Source organism: Phalacrocorax aristotelis, chromosome 7 (assembly GCF_949628215.1).
Source record: "Phalacrocorax aristotelis chromosome 7, bGulAri2.1, whole genome shotgun sequence".
In the NCBI taxonomy this organism is placed as follows: Eukaryota; Metazoa; Chordata; class Aves; order Suliformes; family Phalacrocoracidae; genus Phalacrocorax; species Phalacrocorax aristotelis.
Window position 1 is genome coordinate 22,945,083 of NC_134282.1, and position 13,326 is coordinate 22,958,408.

Here is a 13,326-nt window from a genome sequence, read left to right on the forward strand (position 1 = left end):
TTGCCTTGCCTTGCCTGTAGCTGCATAGAAGACTCGAGGCTTACCTAAAAGTGTGTTTGGTTTTGGCATCCAAAAGTGTAATTAGAGTTTTACCTGTGCAGATAGGGCCTAAAGCGATCAAATCATGCAGAAAAAGCCCTCCCAAGAATATAGACGCTGCGTTTATACTAAGCCCACGTGCAACCTCTGCCGCGGCCCCAGCCCTGGCTCTCCCTTGCAGAGCACGCGGTGCCAGCAGGAGCCCGCTAGCAGAAATTTTGGCATTTTCCTGTGCTTCCTCCTGGGAGAGGCAGGCTGGAAGCCTGCCGGGGGTGGCGGCTGCTCCCGGAGGCGCCGAGCAGCCCGCCGGGCCGGGCCGCGCCGGGCCCCTCGCCCGCTCCCTCTCTCCCGAAGGGCTTCGGTGGAGGAGAAGGAGGAGGAGGAGGAGAAGGGCGGAGGCACCGCGTGTTGTCTTTCACGAAAAGTTTGCGGGTGCCCGAGGGCGAGTTTCCCGCGTGGCCGGCGGGGCCTCGGGGGGCGGCGGGCTGGGGCTGGCGCTCCGCTCTGGCTCGGCGGGGGCCGGGCGGGGCCGGGCCGGGCCGGGGGGAAGGGGCGTCGCCATCTGTTGTTAATTCCCCGGTCATTGGATTAGTAACCCGCGGTGATGAGATCAGCGGGATCGGCTTTCGCGAGGGGGCACGGCGCTGGCCGCGCTGCCCAGCTGCGCCGGCTCTCGCATGCGGCGGCGGCGGGCGGCCCAGGGGGAGGCAGCGCGCACAAAGCCCGGTAGCCGCCGCAGGCCGCCTCCCGCCTCGCCACCCCCGGGCACCGGGCACCGGGCGGGGCTCCCGGCCGAGCCCAGCGGAGCGGGGCCGTGCCGAGCTCCGGAGCCGCCGGCAGCCCCTGGGCGCGGCTCCCGCCGCGGTGCCGGGCCGCGGCGCCTCCCGCTCCCCGCGGCTCCCCGGGGCGGCCGCTCGCCCTGGCGCGGCGGCGGTTGCTGGAAGGCGGCGGCTGGGATCGCTCTGCTCCCGGGGAGAGCCCCGCGCCGGGGGAGCGGCGCCTCCCGCGTCCCGGCGGCCGGCGGCGCTGAGCTTGGCCGCTGGCGGGTCGCGCCTCTCCCTCCGGGTTCTCTTTCTGCTCGCGTAACGGATCGATAGAGGTGCGCTGGTGGTTTTTTATGGTAAGTTTGCGATGGGTGGGTTCTTCTGTTCGTGGGAATTCTGTGTTTCGTTGCACGGTATGTGGAGACGAGTTTTTGTCCCTTGAACAGTGCTGGTTTTTAAGGAAAAACACTTCTGAAACGTTTTCTGGTCTATAATGACATGTTTTACAATAGAAATTAGTTTCCTGCGCTGTAAAAGAGAATAATCTCTAGATGCTTTAAATTTACGTTTCTTATAAACTGAGTTTATTTGACTTTACGCTGGTGAGAGCAAAACCTCCTGCCTAATGATTGCCACAAGCTAATATTTTACAGTGGTTACTCGGTGCTTTTTCCGGCAGTAAAAGCCAGACCTCAGTTCAACTCTTTAGGCAGATCTGAAACACCAAACTATCTTCCCAGCAAGGGTAGGAGGCGAGCTGAGCCTTTGTCAAGCCAAGCCCGGATTCGTATGGGAGGCTTGGGTTCCAACAAAGAAAGGTATTGACTGAATTTGCCCTCGGTTACTCCTGGGCGCGGGCGGCCGCGCTGCGGCGGGGAGGCAGCCGTGCCGTGCCGTGCCGGCCCCGCGGGGACCAGCGCCGGGCGCTGCCCTCGCCCGCCCCGCCTCGGGAGGGCCGCGGCGTGACGGCGGCCGCGGGAGTTGATGTGGCAGCGTCCACGCTGGCAGCAAATCGGCTTTACTTCTTTGTGTTTAGGACTTAGCGTAGGCTGCTACCGAGGGAAAAGCGTCCTGTGTAGGGAGATGGCCAGCTACTGCTTCGCTTTGACGTTGGCTACAGCCCTTCGGTGCTTAAGTCGTAACAGGTATTTTCGCGGGGCTCTGCTTTCGGTGACAGAAGCAATCCCTGGTAAGGTATCTCCGCGTTGCGAAAGAGCCTATCCTCTGGGAAGAACACGGCCCCAAAAACTTACTCTTGATGCCTGTGGCCGAAACTGGCCTGGCTGGCGCAGCGTATCTCAAAGGATGCTACATTTTAAATGTTGTTTCGGTAACTAAAGCAGCCCATCGGGGACACGAATATTAAATTGCCGTTAGGTTATTTGGTGCTGCTGACAGAGTAATGCCAGATACCATACGTCCTCTTAACAACAAGCGGAAGTTTTGTAACTGGCTTTGGTAATGGAAGTCTGGCTTTCTTGCTGGCTAATATGCCTCAGTGTCTTGCTGCTGACTTTGGATGTCCTTGGATGACTGTCCTGTGCCTCAGTGTCCCTGCCAGGGCTGATGGGAGGCCCAGTACTTCCCTGCGTCACAGGGATGATAAAACTTCAGAGCTCCGTGCCTTGCTGAGGCCCTCCTGTGGGTGTTGCTCTGGAAGTACATACCGGCGTTGTTAAGCTTAGAGAGCCCTGTGCTCACACCGATACCATCCTACCAGCGTGCTCACTGGACTTCTGTTTGTCTCTGCAAATGTCACTTCACCCAGCTTTGAAATAGCAAGCTTCCTGTTCAACAGGCTTTGGGGCTTGGGAGTGGTACAGCGGTGCCACCTTCTTGCAAGGGACTTTTCAGAGTTGTAAGATTTTTTTAAATTTTTTTTGGCATAGAAGGTGAAGTACTAACTGAGTATTTTGCTTCTCGAAAGAACTTCTGATTTTTAGTTTGACCAAATCACAGTCATCTTTATGACTCGTGCTTGTGCAGCATAGGATTTTCTGTATGATGGGCCATTTCTCCTGAGACTCCATGAGCAGCAGCTCATTAATTTGTCAGGCTTCATTGTTGCTGTGTAAACTTCTGCAATGAATTTTCCACGTATCAAAAAAAAGTAAGCTATTTTTGTCTCACTTTCCTTTACAATCACTGGTTGCTCCCCTTCTGTGTATAGGTCACTGTCCTTTTTTGTGGGGAAGGAAAATGACTTTTGCAGTGGAACTAGATGCCATGTCGCAGGACTCTGTGATAGTTACTTTGAGTTGGCTTGTCTTAATTCAGACAGCTGGAGACTTCCTTTGAGGAGTTGTTTTGCCTACATGTTTGAGGCATAGTGACAGCAATCAAGGAAGAAAGCAGAGCATGGTTTTCTGAGGTGTTAATTGTTAAAAATACTTGATTAAAGTGATTAGCATCATCATGTTAGATACCCAGCTGTCCCATCCCCATAATTCTTTTCTGCCAAGAAGCAGAGGGTGGAAAGAGGGATGCCTTTACCAGATTAAGTTCTGTAAGCCATGCTGTGTTTTAGCTGTCTTCTGTCTTATAGTCTGCTTGGCTGCTCACTACTGCTGCACTGACATACTTTACTCGATTTGTTTTGTGCTGGGGCAGCATCACTTCAGTGAAAATTTGAGGCTTTCAGAGCATTTCCAGGTATGGTAAATCCGACCTTGAATAATGGTAATGCACAGCGGCCTCGATATTCGCTTCTATTTCCTCCCTTGGTTAGTGAGGATAAATGCATTCTTCTTAATAGAATATATGTGTAAGGGAAATCTAGATGTATTTTCATTTCAGTAGCTTTCCCAGCGTAGAGGTTTGATGTAAATGTTGCTGGACTTCATAAGTCCTGGCTTAAGGCCAGGGCAGGACTGATGGTAGAGAGGAGCAGAGGCTGGTATTGTGGGAGTGCCGCCTCCCCTGACACCATCCAGGAAGCAAACCTGGGCTCTTGACTTGAGCAGTGAAGGGCTCCATGCTGGCAAAATTCTGTTTAAATGGATGCAGCTAATTTAGCGTAGGCTTGCTGAGCTATGTTAATACAGTATGCAACTTGACACTAATGGAGATGTAGACCACACGTGTTGTCCTGGGGTCTTAAAGTATTTGTTAAGCCATTTTCTGTGCTGAAGGCTGCCTGTTGAAGAGCTAACCAATCTTTATTTTTTTTAAGTCAAAGCTCAATGTAAGGTTGCTATGTGTAACTAAATATTTGCTAATAATTCTGGAAGTTACTGTTGCTGGACTTAACTGTTTGAAAATAAACATGTGCTGTGGATTGAAACTTGCCAGACCAGATAGCTGCCTCACCCACATGTATTTCCATGGGGTTGTGTACCTGCTAGGGAATCTGTGTCACTCTCTGCAGCACACACATCCTAAAGAGGTGGCTTAAAGCTGTTGTTTTAACGTGCAATTTAGACAGTTGGGAACTCTGTTAGCTGATGTATGGTTTTGCTGTAGGATAAGGTATTAATACAACACGCACTCCTGGGAGAGGTTTAGGTCTTCAGACTTCTTTAACTTTACTCAACTTATGCTCAGGTTGTTTGTGGGGGTTGGTTGGTTGGGGCATTTTGCTTTTTTACTTTGAAAAGGTGTGTGTGGATCACTAACATGGTTGGTAGACCACATCCTACAGATATACTAGGGTGTACCACTCCGAAAGGGCTAAATCCAGGGTTTACTAATAATGAAGAATCAGCTGTTGTCCTTTACTTAGAGGAAGTTATTTTGTTACACTGTTCAAGCTACTGTTGCTTGAAGACAGCTGTGTGTTTGACCTGTGCTCTGTCCCGGGTAAAAGTGTTTGGAATGGTGGGTGCTATCTGAATCCCACTTTAAGATGATGTCAGGAAATGCCTTTGCCTTGCCTCGCCTCAGTTGCTTGTGCTGCTTTACAGTGTACAGTCCTTTAGACTGTACAGTGATAAAATTGGTGTTTGGGTTTTTTGTGTGTGTGTAAAGCTGACAGTGTAATGGGTAGCATCCATGACCTAGCAAGGAAGAATCCTTGCCCTGAGGAGATTTAATTTCAAAGCAAAGCTAAAGAAAACAGTGTGCCCTGGTAGCCTGCGTGGCAGCGTGGAAAAACACATCAAAGAAGAGGGCAAGAAAAATGTCGCTTATGTTTCGGGAGCAGTGCTTGTGGGGTGCCATGACTTTAAGCTAAGAACTGCAGTTGCAATTTGACTGGCAATTTGGTTAAAACCTGATGACTATATTTTGGCTACCTCCACCTTATTAAAGAGCAGGCCTGTCCATCAGGAGCATTGGGTAGAGCTCGCTTATTTTCTTCTTTTGGTTCCTTTTGGACCAAAAATGGAGGAGTGACAGGTACTAGCCTATTTAGGTATGTGCATGTGTAGATATATTTATATTTGGGGTGCCTGTGTCCTTTTTTTTTTTTAAAGGAATGTTGTCTTTGCCTAGACACCAATGCAGTGCAGCTTCTAATATGTGTAATGACTAAAATGCAGAAATTTAACACAATTTGCTGTGGTTTGTCCATAGGGGAAAAAAAGCCACATGTGGGAGTTCATAGATCTTTTTTTTTTCCTTAGCAAGAATTGAAGTACCTAGGCTTAAACATGGGTGCTTGGCTTTGACATAAATCTGTTCATATTGAAGTCAGTGGAACTTAGACCAATGCTGAGCTGTGTTTTGTTTAATTTTCTGCTTCTCTCTGTTTATTCTGTGTATCTTTGGGGTGAACATCACTGACAAATCCTGCTCATGATTGGTGTCAGATGACAGGTTTTATTGTGTTGCACTGCAGAGTGCGGGTGACTTAGTAACTTTATCTTTGAGGATTTGTCAGAGGCTGATGTGACAAGTACGCTTTGGTTTGCAGCACAAAGTGCGGCAATGTATGAAATCCATCTTTGAGCTGATTGCAAACTAATTCTTTCAGAGCGGTACAGCAGACTCCAGTTGAGTTTGCTTTCTTGATTTAAATATGTGCATTACCAAAAGCTTGTTCTAATACTGCCTTTCTCGTTTTACCCTATCACCAAAGTCTGGCGTGTACTTGTCTTCTGTTAGACTGAGTTGTCCCTTTCTGTGTTAACAGTTCCCAAAGAAGATCTTGCAAAGGGCTTTTGAGAGAGACAAAAGGTGGCCTGTGTTTCCTCTGTCTTGTCAGAAGAATGAGGATTTCCTTCCTGCAGAAACAGGTCCATGCCCTGGAACCTAACCAGGGTCGGAACTGCAATAGCTCTGTCTCCCAAAACCCCTCCTTGATGGGGCAGCTGCTGAGCTTCCTGCTGGTGAGCTAGGCAGCCAAAAGTGGCTTGGAAGAAAGTTGGCTGTTGTTATCTTTGAACACTGACCTGTTCCCCAAAATCCTGAACTTATTTCAAAATTAAACTATTTTTGGTAGAAGCCACACAATGCAGTTTTGTCAATGGTGACTGTATTACTTCTCAGGTGAGAAAATGCTGTGACAGTCAAAACTGTGTGACCAAGGAAATAGTTGGATTAAGTGTTGGGTAAAGGGAATTTTTAATTCAGAGCTTTAACTATTTTGTAAATTACCAGCTAAATTGTAAAAGGTTTCTTGTTTTGAGAATGACTTTAAGGGTAGCTTGGACACATAGAACAACCTGGAGGCTAGTACTGATACTTTTGAAACTTGGAAAACAAAGTTAAATATTTTAGACTCCTTTTCCAGAATAAGCTCTGCTATGTTCCTTGCCAAAGGTTGTCATGTGCTTCTGGCAGCAGAATCATTGTAGTGTTTTGAAGTGAAGAGTTGCTTTAAAATAAAGTTCAAATATTAATGCGTTCATACTAGTAGTGCTTGCTCAGTGATGTCATTACATATAACTTCCTAGTGTATCCTGTATTTGACTTCATTCATGTGAATTGTTGGCTCCAGTTAAAAATTCTCCCAAGAGTCAGTGTAGCTAATCTGGGTATTTAAGAGTTAAAACTGAAATCTGGACTTTGTGGCATTGTTTGTATTTGCTTTTCTGGCTGAAAGACACACTTAATTGAGGTTGAAAAAAAGCCCATCGAAATTAAACTACTCAATTTGTTTGGTTATCTTCAAAGTTTATCCTTATTTAACCTGTAAAAAGATTGTCCTGTAGATGATTTTTCAGATTTGTGTGATATATTTGCATGGGAAATTGAGTATCTGTTCCCCATGGTTTATCACTGGTCTGTGTGGACTTAAACTGAGGATTGTGATACTAACTCTTTCAAGGCCCTGGGAATATTTTGGGGCTCCAGCTAGTTCACTTAGGCAGGGTCATTATTTTATCCTTTGCCTAGGAAAGAAGCAGCAGCATGCCCTTGGGCATGCCTTAAATCTCAGACTCTGTTCATAATTCTGAGCTTTGGTTTCATCCCATGCTTTTGTGAAGTCCCTGCCTGTGGAGCACAGCGGCTCGGTCATTATTTTTTGGGTGTGTGATGCTGCAAGGAGGTTTAGGTGCATTATGTCATCTTGCTTTCATAAATTATGACGCAGCATAAAGAAGCCAAAATACTGTTTTCCCCATTGTTGTTGAAAACTGTCAAGCATGTCAGAGATGACAGAAGTTGTTTTGAACTGATGATGATGAGACATCGAAGTGTACAAGGGACAGGAAGCATTGCCTTCCTGACATCATTTTGACTGCGTTGCTGCGTATTGGTGTTACACCTGGTTTGTGCCAGCTATGGACTGTGTCCTCGCATTTCAGTATTGTCAGCCTCTGATGCTGTTAACATCTGGGTAATACTGTGATATTCTCACTTCTAATTCAGAGTGTACTGATAGTTTGCTAAATATTTATGTAGTCCTTCGTTTTGATGTTGCAAGATGAAAAGGGTGTGTTTTCTGTCATCTTTGGTATTCAAAGGCAAGTAGTGCATTGAGTCTGCTGATTATTTAAAATGATTAAAACATACAAAGGAACTTCTTCATTTTATTTTGGTCAGTGCTGACGTAACTGTTTCCAGTAGTCTAGAAAACCTTACACGTAGTCCATTGATGGCTTGTTTAGACTAAGATGCAGTGTTGTAAGTGCATTGATCATCTACCAAAGATGTGAGTATGTGCTCAGGAAGGATTTGTTACAACATGTATCGTATCTTATCCTTTGAGGTTTAAATATAACAAAATCTGTTAAACAAGTATGAGCATGAGATCTGGAATACGTACTGGTTGTTCTTAAGTTCCTTGACGTTCATATTAATGGTATGTGCAGGAAAATGTGTGGGTGGAGAGAAGGAAGGGAAGAGAGGCTCACCTGTGCATTGACTCTCCCAGTAGCTGTGTACTGAAGCATGAATGTAGCAGGAAGAGGGAAGGAGAGGAACTTTCAACAGCACAAGTTCTTGGAGGTGCACCTGGAGAAAAGGTGATTAATTTTTCAAAGGGATTAAGCTTAAGTATTCATCAGGATTTAAAAATGAAATGGGGAGTGAAAATAGATTTCATAGGGTGCACAGATGAAACTGTCAGAGTTGCTGCAAGATACTTCTGTGATGCTTGAGCTCCTGTGAGAAGTGAGCACTGATGTGGTAACATACCTTCCCTCACCCCAGTAAGCTGCGGTGGGATGGGAGAAAGTGCATGAGGCTGCTGCCTTGAATTCATGTCTAGGGGTAGTGGTTCTTCAGTTTACTTTTTTCCCCCCAGTGAGCCACATACAGCATTGATAATTGGCTTGCGTTTCCTACTCTTAGACCCTGTAATGAGAATCAACAGTTTGTTTACTCATATGCACCTCCCTCTAGCAATGTTGAATGATAGTGCATGCGAAGAAAAAAAATCCATACATGCCAGGCTATCTCAGTTTGACTGCTGGAAGAAGGCACCAAAGGGAAATTCAAGCTGAAGTGTATCAACGCTCCAGGGACGTGAGGCTGACTGAGCTAGCTTTTACTGCTCTACTCCATCCACATCCTGCTGATGGAGGACATTGGAGCAGGAAGTCTTAATGAATACAGAAGCCAATCCTTTCCTTTTCATCCCTTTATTTTTTAGACTTTGTTTTCCCTGTGGTAAAGTAGGTAAAGTAGTTTGGAATTTAGGGGACTTATGCCTGAGGTTGGGCAGAAATGTGACTTAGTGAATGCTGCCTGGTGTGCAGTTATTCAGGTGGTGATGGGGGAGACTATTTCTCTTTCCCTGTAGCTAGAGGTTGCTGAGATTGATTGTTGGTGTAACATAATTCTAGTGTGTGGAGGCCTGACATCCTGTTTACTTCTGCAAATGGATGAAGATAGTGAATTCATGCAGAAGTCTCTTTCTTTTCATTTTGGGTGTTGGAAAGAGTGGAGAAAACCACTGCCTAAACCTGGTATCTAAATTTCAATGTCTGAATAGCAACACAGGAAATGTAGTAGAGTGTAGCAAGCTGCTCAGTTCCTCCAGAGCAACGCTGGCAGCATAGACAACCTGGGCACTTAACTCGTTCAGGCATCTAAACCGTGCAGAGCAGACATCTCTCTACACCCATTGTGAAAAATGCATGTGGGATGCTTCCTCTGGGTATCCTTACACCAAGGCATAACTGGCATTTTAACATAACTTTCATTGCAGAGTTCCCACTGAAGGGGTCTTTGTGATGGATTTTCTGCTTGTTCTTTCTTTCATCTGAATATTTGCATATAGTGGTTTCTGCTTCCACAGCTGCTCTGTGTTTGGTTTCCAAAGTGGTAAGAAATGTGGTATGCTGAAATCAAAGCTGAGCCTGGTAGTATAGTGTATAAATGTAATTGTAAGGGAAAATTTAAGCAGTTACTGTATTACAGCAAAGATGTGTGGGTTGACGGTCTTGGGAGAATTTAGTTCTTGTGTTTAGGTCTCTTATGGTGCAAGAAGAAATTTTTATTGCATGTAATAATTAGCTTTTGAAATAAAGGGGATTATCTTTCATTTTAATCACTCTGCCTTAATAGCAGGGAAGGAAAACTGTTGTTTTGTAAGAGCCCCATCTCTGTTCTCAGTGTTTTCTAGAATGACATTTTAATTGAATTTTATATTTATGGGACTCATACTTATAACATGTAATTCTTGTGGGTTCTTACCTGTTCCCCCACTGTATATTAATTACTTGTATTTTTAAAGAGTGCAAGCTTCTGTCCTGCTTGTCTTACCAAACAAAAATTCAGTAAACAGGTTTTTTTGTGAAGAGAATTATAATCCTGGTGGTCATTTGTAATGTATAACTGTGATATCTAGCTATACTTGTTAAACACGAGACATTACATAGTTGTTTCATATGCAGTATGTGATTAGCTTGTAAATAAATAACAAAAGTAGGTTTTAATTTCATGCCTGTACTTAGCAAAACTAATGAGTGGTAATCAGTGTAACAGCTGATGATAGATTGTACTGTGCCAGCAGGGGAACTTGTGCCCAGAAAAAGTAACACAAGATCAGGAGTGGTGAGAGACTGGTTGGTGAATGTGGTGTTCTCCAGATGATTTCTTTATTCCTTCAATTGACTTGATTAAGCGGCTTAGCTTCAATAATCAGAATTTGTGACTTGGAAGTTCCCCCATGGAGTATTTTCTCATTGCCTTAGGAATTAATGCCTTTAATATTTTGTCTGTGTAAAGCAGATGGTCTTGGTTACTCCTGTGTCTCGTACGGACATGAGATGGTGTATGCTTAGTATGAGCGGCACATACAGGGGTGGGTTTTTTCCTCTCTGCAGTTGGATCTAGGCAGAAGTCATAAATCATAGTGATTTCTGCACAGTGCAATTGAACGGAGATTACCTTATTTTTTATTGGCATTGAAAGTTCTCCCCTGCTTAGATCACTGTGAATCCTTCCACAACAGAGAGGAGCATGCTCTTTTTCCCCCTTGCCTTTTATTCTACTAGAGCTGTGGTTTGTAGTGCAAGGTTAGCTCTGAATGTCATCCTCTGATAGCTGAGCTGGGTGGCTGTTATATCTATGGTAGAGCCTGGCCAAAGCAGTGACTGAGAAGATTTTATACATGGGATTCTTTGAAGAACGCAGTGTGCTGTCTTCCACTTATACCATTTGAAGGTGCATTTTTTCATTGCTCTTGGATATCTGTGTTGGCTGCAGCTGTGGCACAGTTCAATTATTCTTCCTCTTACACTTGATGGTCAAGTGGCTGCTCTTGTATTCTTCTGACCACTGTTTTAAGGCAGTGTTTTCCAAGCAAGGGAATTGCTCTCAGGGACCATTTTGGAATATAATTAAGCTTCCTAGTTGTCCCACCAGTGTCCTTACCAGATAACCTGGTACATCCCCTTTCCTACCCAAAGGCTATATCTTCACAGTGCTAGATAGGGAATAGGTGTAGGGATGTTAGGGAAGTTAAGATGGTAGCACAGGGTTCCTGTCCATCTCTCTTGGCTTTCCTCAAGGTTATGTTATAGTGTCCTCTGTTTTTCAGAGCACAGAAAAGTGGCCTGAGATGAAACCTGAGGGTACTAGAGAACTCACCCATTAGTAACTCTGCAGCACAAAACCAGGGTTGACTTTTGGGTGTGGTGGTAGCCTAGAGCTCCGTGTGGCTCATTTTCCATGTTTTCAGCTGCTAGCCCAACAAATTGTTGATATCCAAGTTGTATAGGCCTTTCCATCTGGTTCTGGCTTGTGCTTCCAGCAGGAATATTCCCTCGGTTCCACTGTTACATGGCCACAGATTATTTTGAACAGCTTTATGAGTAAATACAAGTATTTTTTTCAGTATTAGAAGTAGCAGTGTCTCACAAAGGTTGTCTCTAAATTCATGCCATAGCTTTGGAAATGGGGATCTATGTTATAACTTTTTTCTTGTGAGAATTCCAGAGAAGACCCTGACACTACTGCTGCCTTTTCTCCTCCCCTTGATTATATTGTGCTAATCAAAACATTTACGTTGTGATTTTGATAATTACTGGTGAGTCTGCAAATTGGGATTGAATCAGGTATCTGCTGCCTAATGAAAGGTGGTGGTTGAGTGTGCTTGTGTAATCTTGCACTTTCCAGCAGTGCCAGGTGGGCTGTACTAGCCTTAAGAACAGCTTAAGAACAGCTGTGGCATTGGAGGTAAATGTCTTAAAAAAGATACTAAAATATGAGAAGAATGTCCGAGTATTTTTTGGTGGTCTTATGTGTTGGTTTCTCCCTCTTTCTCAATGCTGGTTATGAGGAGAACATTAAATTGAATTATGTTGCTTCTGGAGGTGTATGAGATGAAATCCTTACTCTTCTTTCTCCTTTAATTTTGAAGATTCTCTTATGTCCATTGCAAAATGGGCATTTACAGGCCTGAATTTTATTCCAGTGATGACCTCATCTTCATTATAGAATCTCGACTCAGGTGAATCCCACCTGTTGGGGTCTAGTTAATATTTGCAGCTCATTTTTATAATTTGGAAACAAGTGGTCTTTCAGAAATTGGAGTGGGCCAGTACCTGTGGTGAAAATAGGAGCAGCATCCACGTGATGATGTGTCTCTGAAGTCAGGTCAAGAAGACTCACATGGAAAAGAGCGCTGTAGGTGGGGGAGAGTCAAAGCCTTAATTCTTAAGAGTAAACTCAACAGGAATACACGAAGTCTTTCCTTCTGTTGTACAGTGCAATGAGTTTGGTGTAGAATCTTGTGTCCTGGGTGACTGACAGCCAGTTAGCTTTTGTGAACCAGTCTTGCCTAACTGTAATTATTTTGGGGGTGTTTCAGCTTTTTGTGAATAGTTGAGTCCTAATATGAGAGCAGATTTAAGTCCTTCAGGAAGGCTGCATGATTAAGCAAGCCACATGTATCTTCCCGTATTAAAGTAGCTGAAAATGGGATGTGCAGGGAAAGGAGAGGGAGACCTGAAAGACCAGAACTATAACAGAAATCCCTTTGTAAATCTGTGATGAAGATTTGAATTTGAATTGAATTTGAATTTGATTTGAATTTGAAGGGGAATTGAAAATACCTGGTTTTCATGCCTTCTCTCACTGTGGGGGAAGGTCGCTGTTCATGAGAGAGATTCTTCAGGTAATTAGAAGTGTTTGTAAACTTCTGGATTTTAACACTCAATTTAACTTCTTTACTGAATAAATTACTGTCTTCAAACTTGTCTGTGTTTGATCTGTCTTTAGTGTAACAGAGTTAATGATAAATATACAAATGCACACCTGCTGTTGATCCCGTGATTCTAGTAGCCATTTCTATGTCTGCACAATGTTTCTGGGAAAAGTATATGTCAGTTTGTCTTTTGAAAGAATGATTGAAATTTAGAATGCCACAGATTTTCTAGTATCTTTAGATACTCTTTTTGCTTAACCTGGTGGTCAAAGGGCTTGCTTTCCTCTACTGAAGTAATTTGTAGTGTGTATGTACCACCAATACGGTCTTACATTCAACAGAGTGGGGTGGTTTGTATGTGACTTCCAGGTCTTTTGCAGTAGTAAATCAGAGTTTCTTGATAAAAGCAAATTTGCATTTATGCTGATGTGAATAACTTGGTTAGATGTCAAATAATTCTGGAAGGATGTTTGTATTAATCAACTCAATCCTATCCTGTCTGTGCTGTCCTTGAGGATGTGGTAAACAAAACCAAGTCTAGCT

The 13,326-nt window shown here is 44.4% G+C and overlaps 1 protein-coding gene across 4 annotated transcripts in view; it reads left to right on the forward strand.

The window, feature by feature from the left end:
* Nucleotides 1-593: 593 nt before the first annotated feature.
* Nucleotides 594-13,326, forward strand: part of SPSB4 (splA/ryanodine receptor domain and SOCS box containing 4) — a 93,651-nt gene continuing 80,918 nt past the window's right edge. Inside the window, exon 1 of one of the 4 annotated variants that reach the window (XM_075099245.1) lies at nt 594-1,159. The gene's annotated coding sequence lies outside the window, so the exon portion shown is untranslated. Of the gene's footprint in view, nt 1,160-1,755; nt 1,993-2,611; nt 2,914-13,326 lie in introns of those variants that run through there. The other 3 variants (XM_075099249.1, XM_075099247.1, XM_075099248.1) reach the window with 3 other exon arrangements.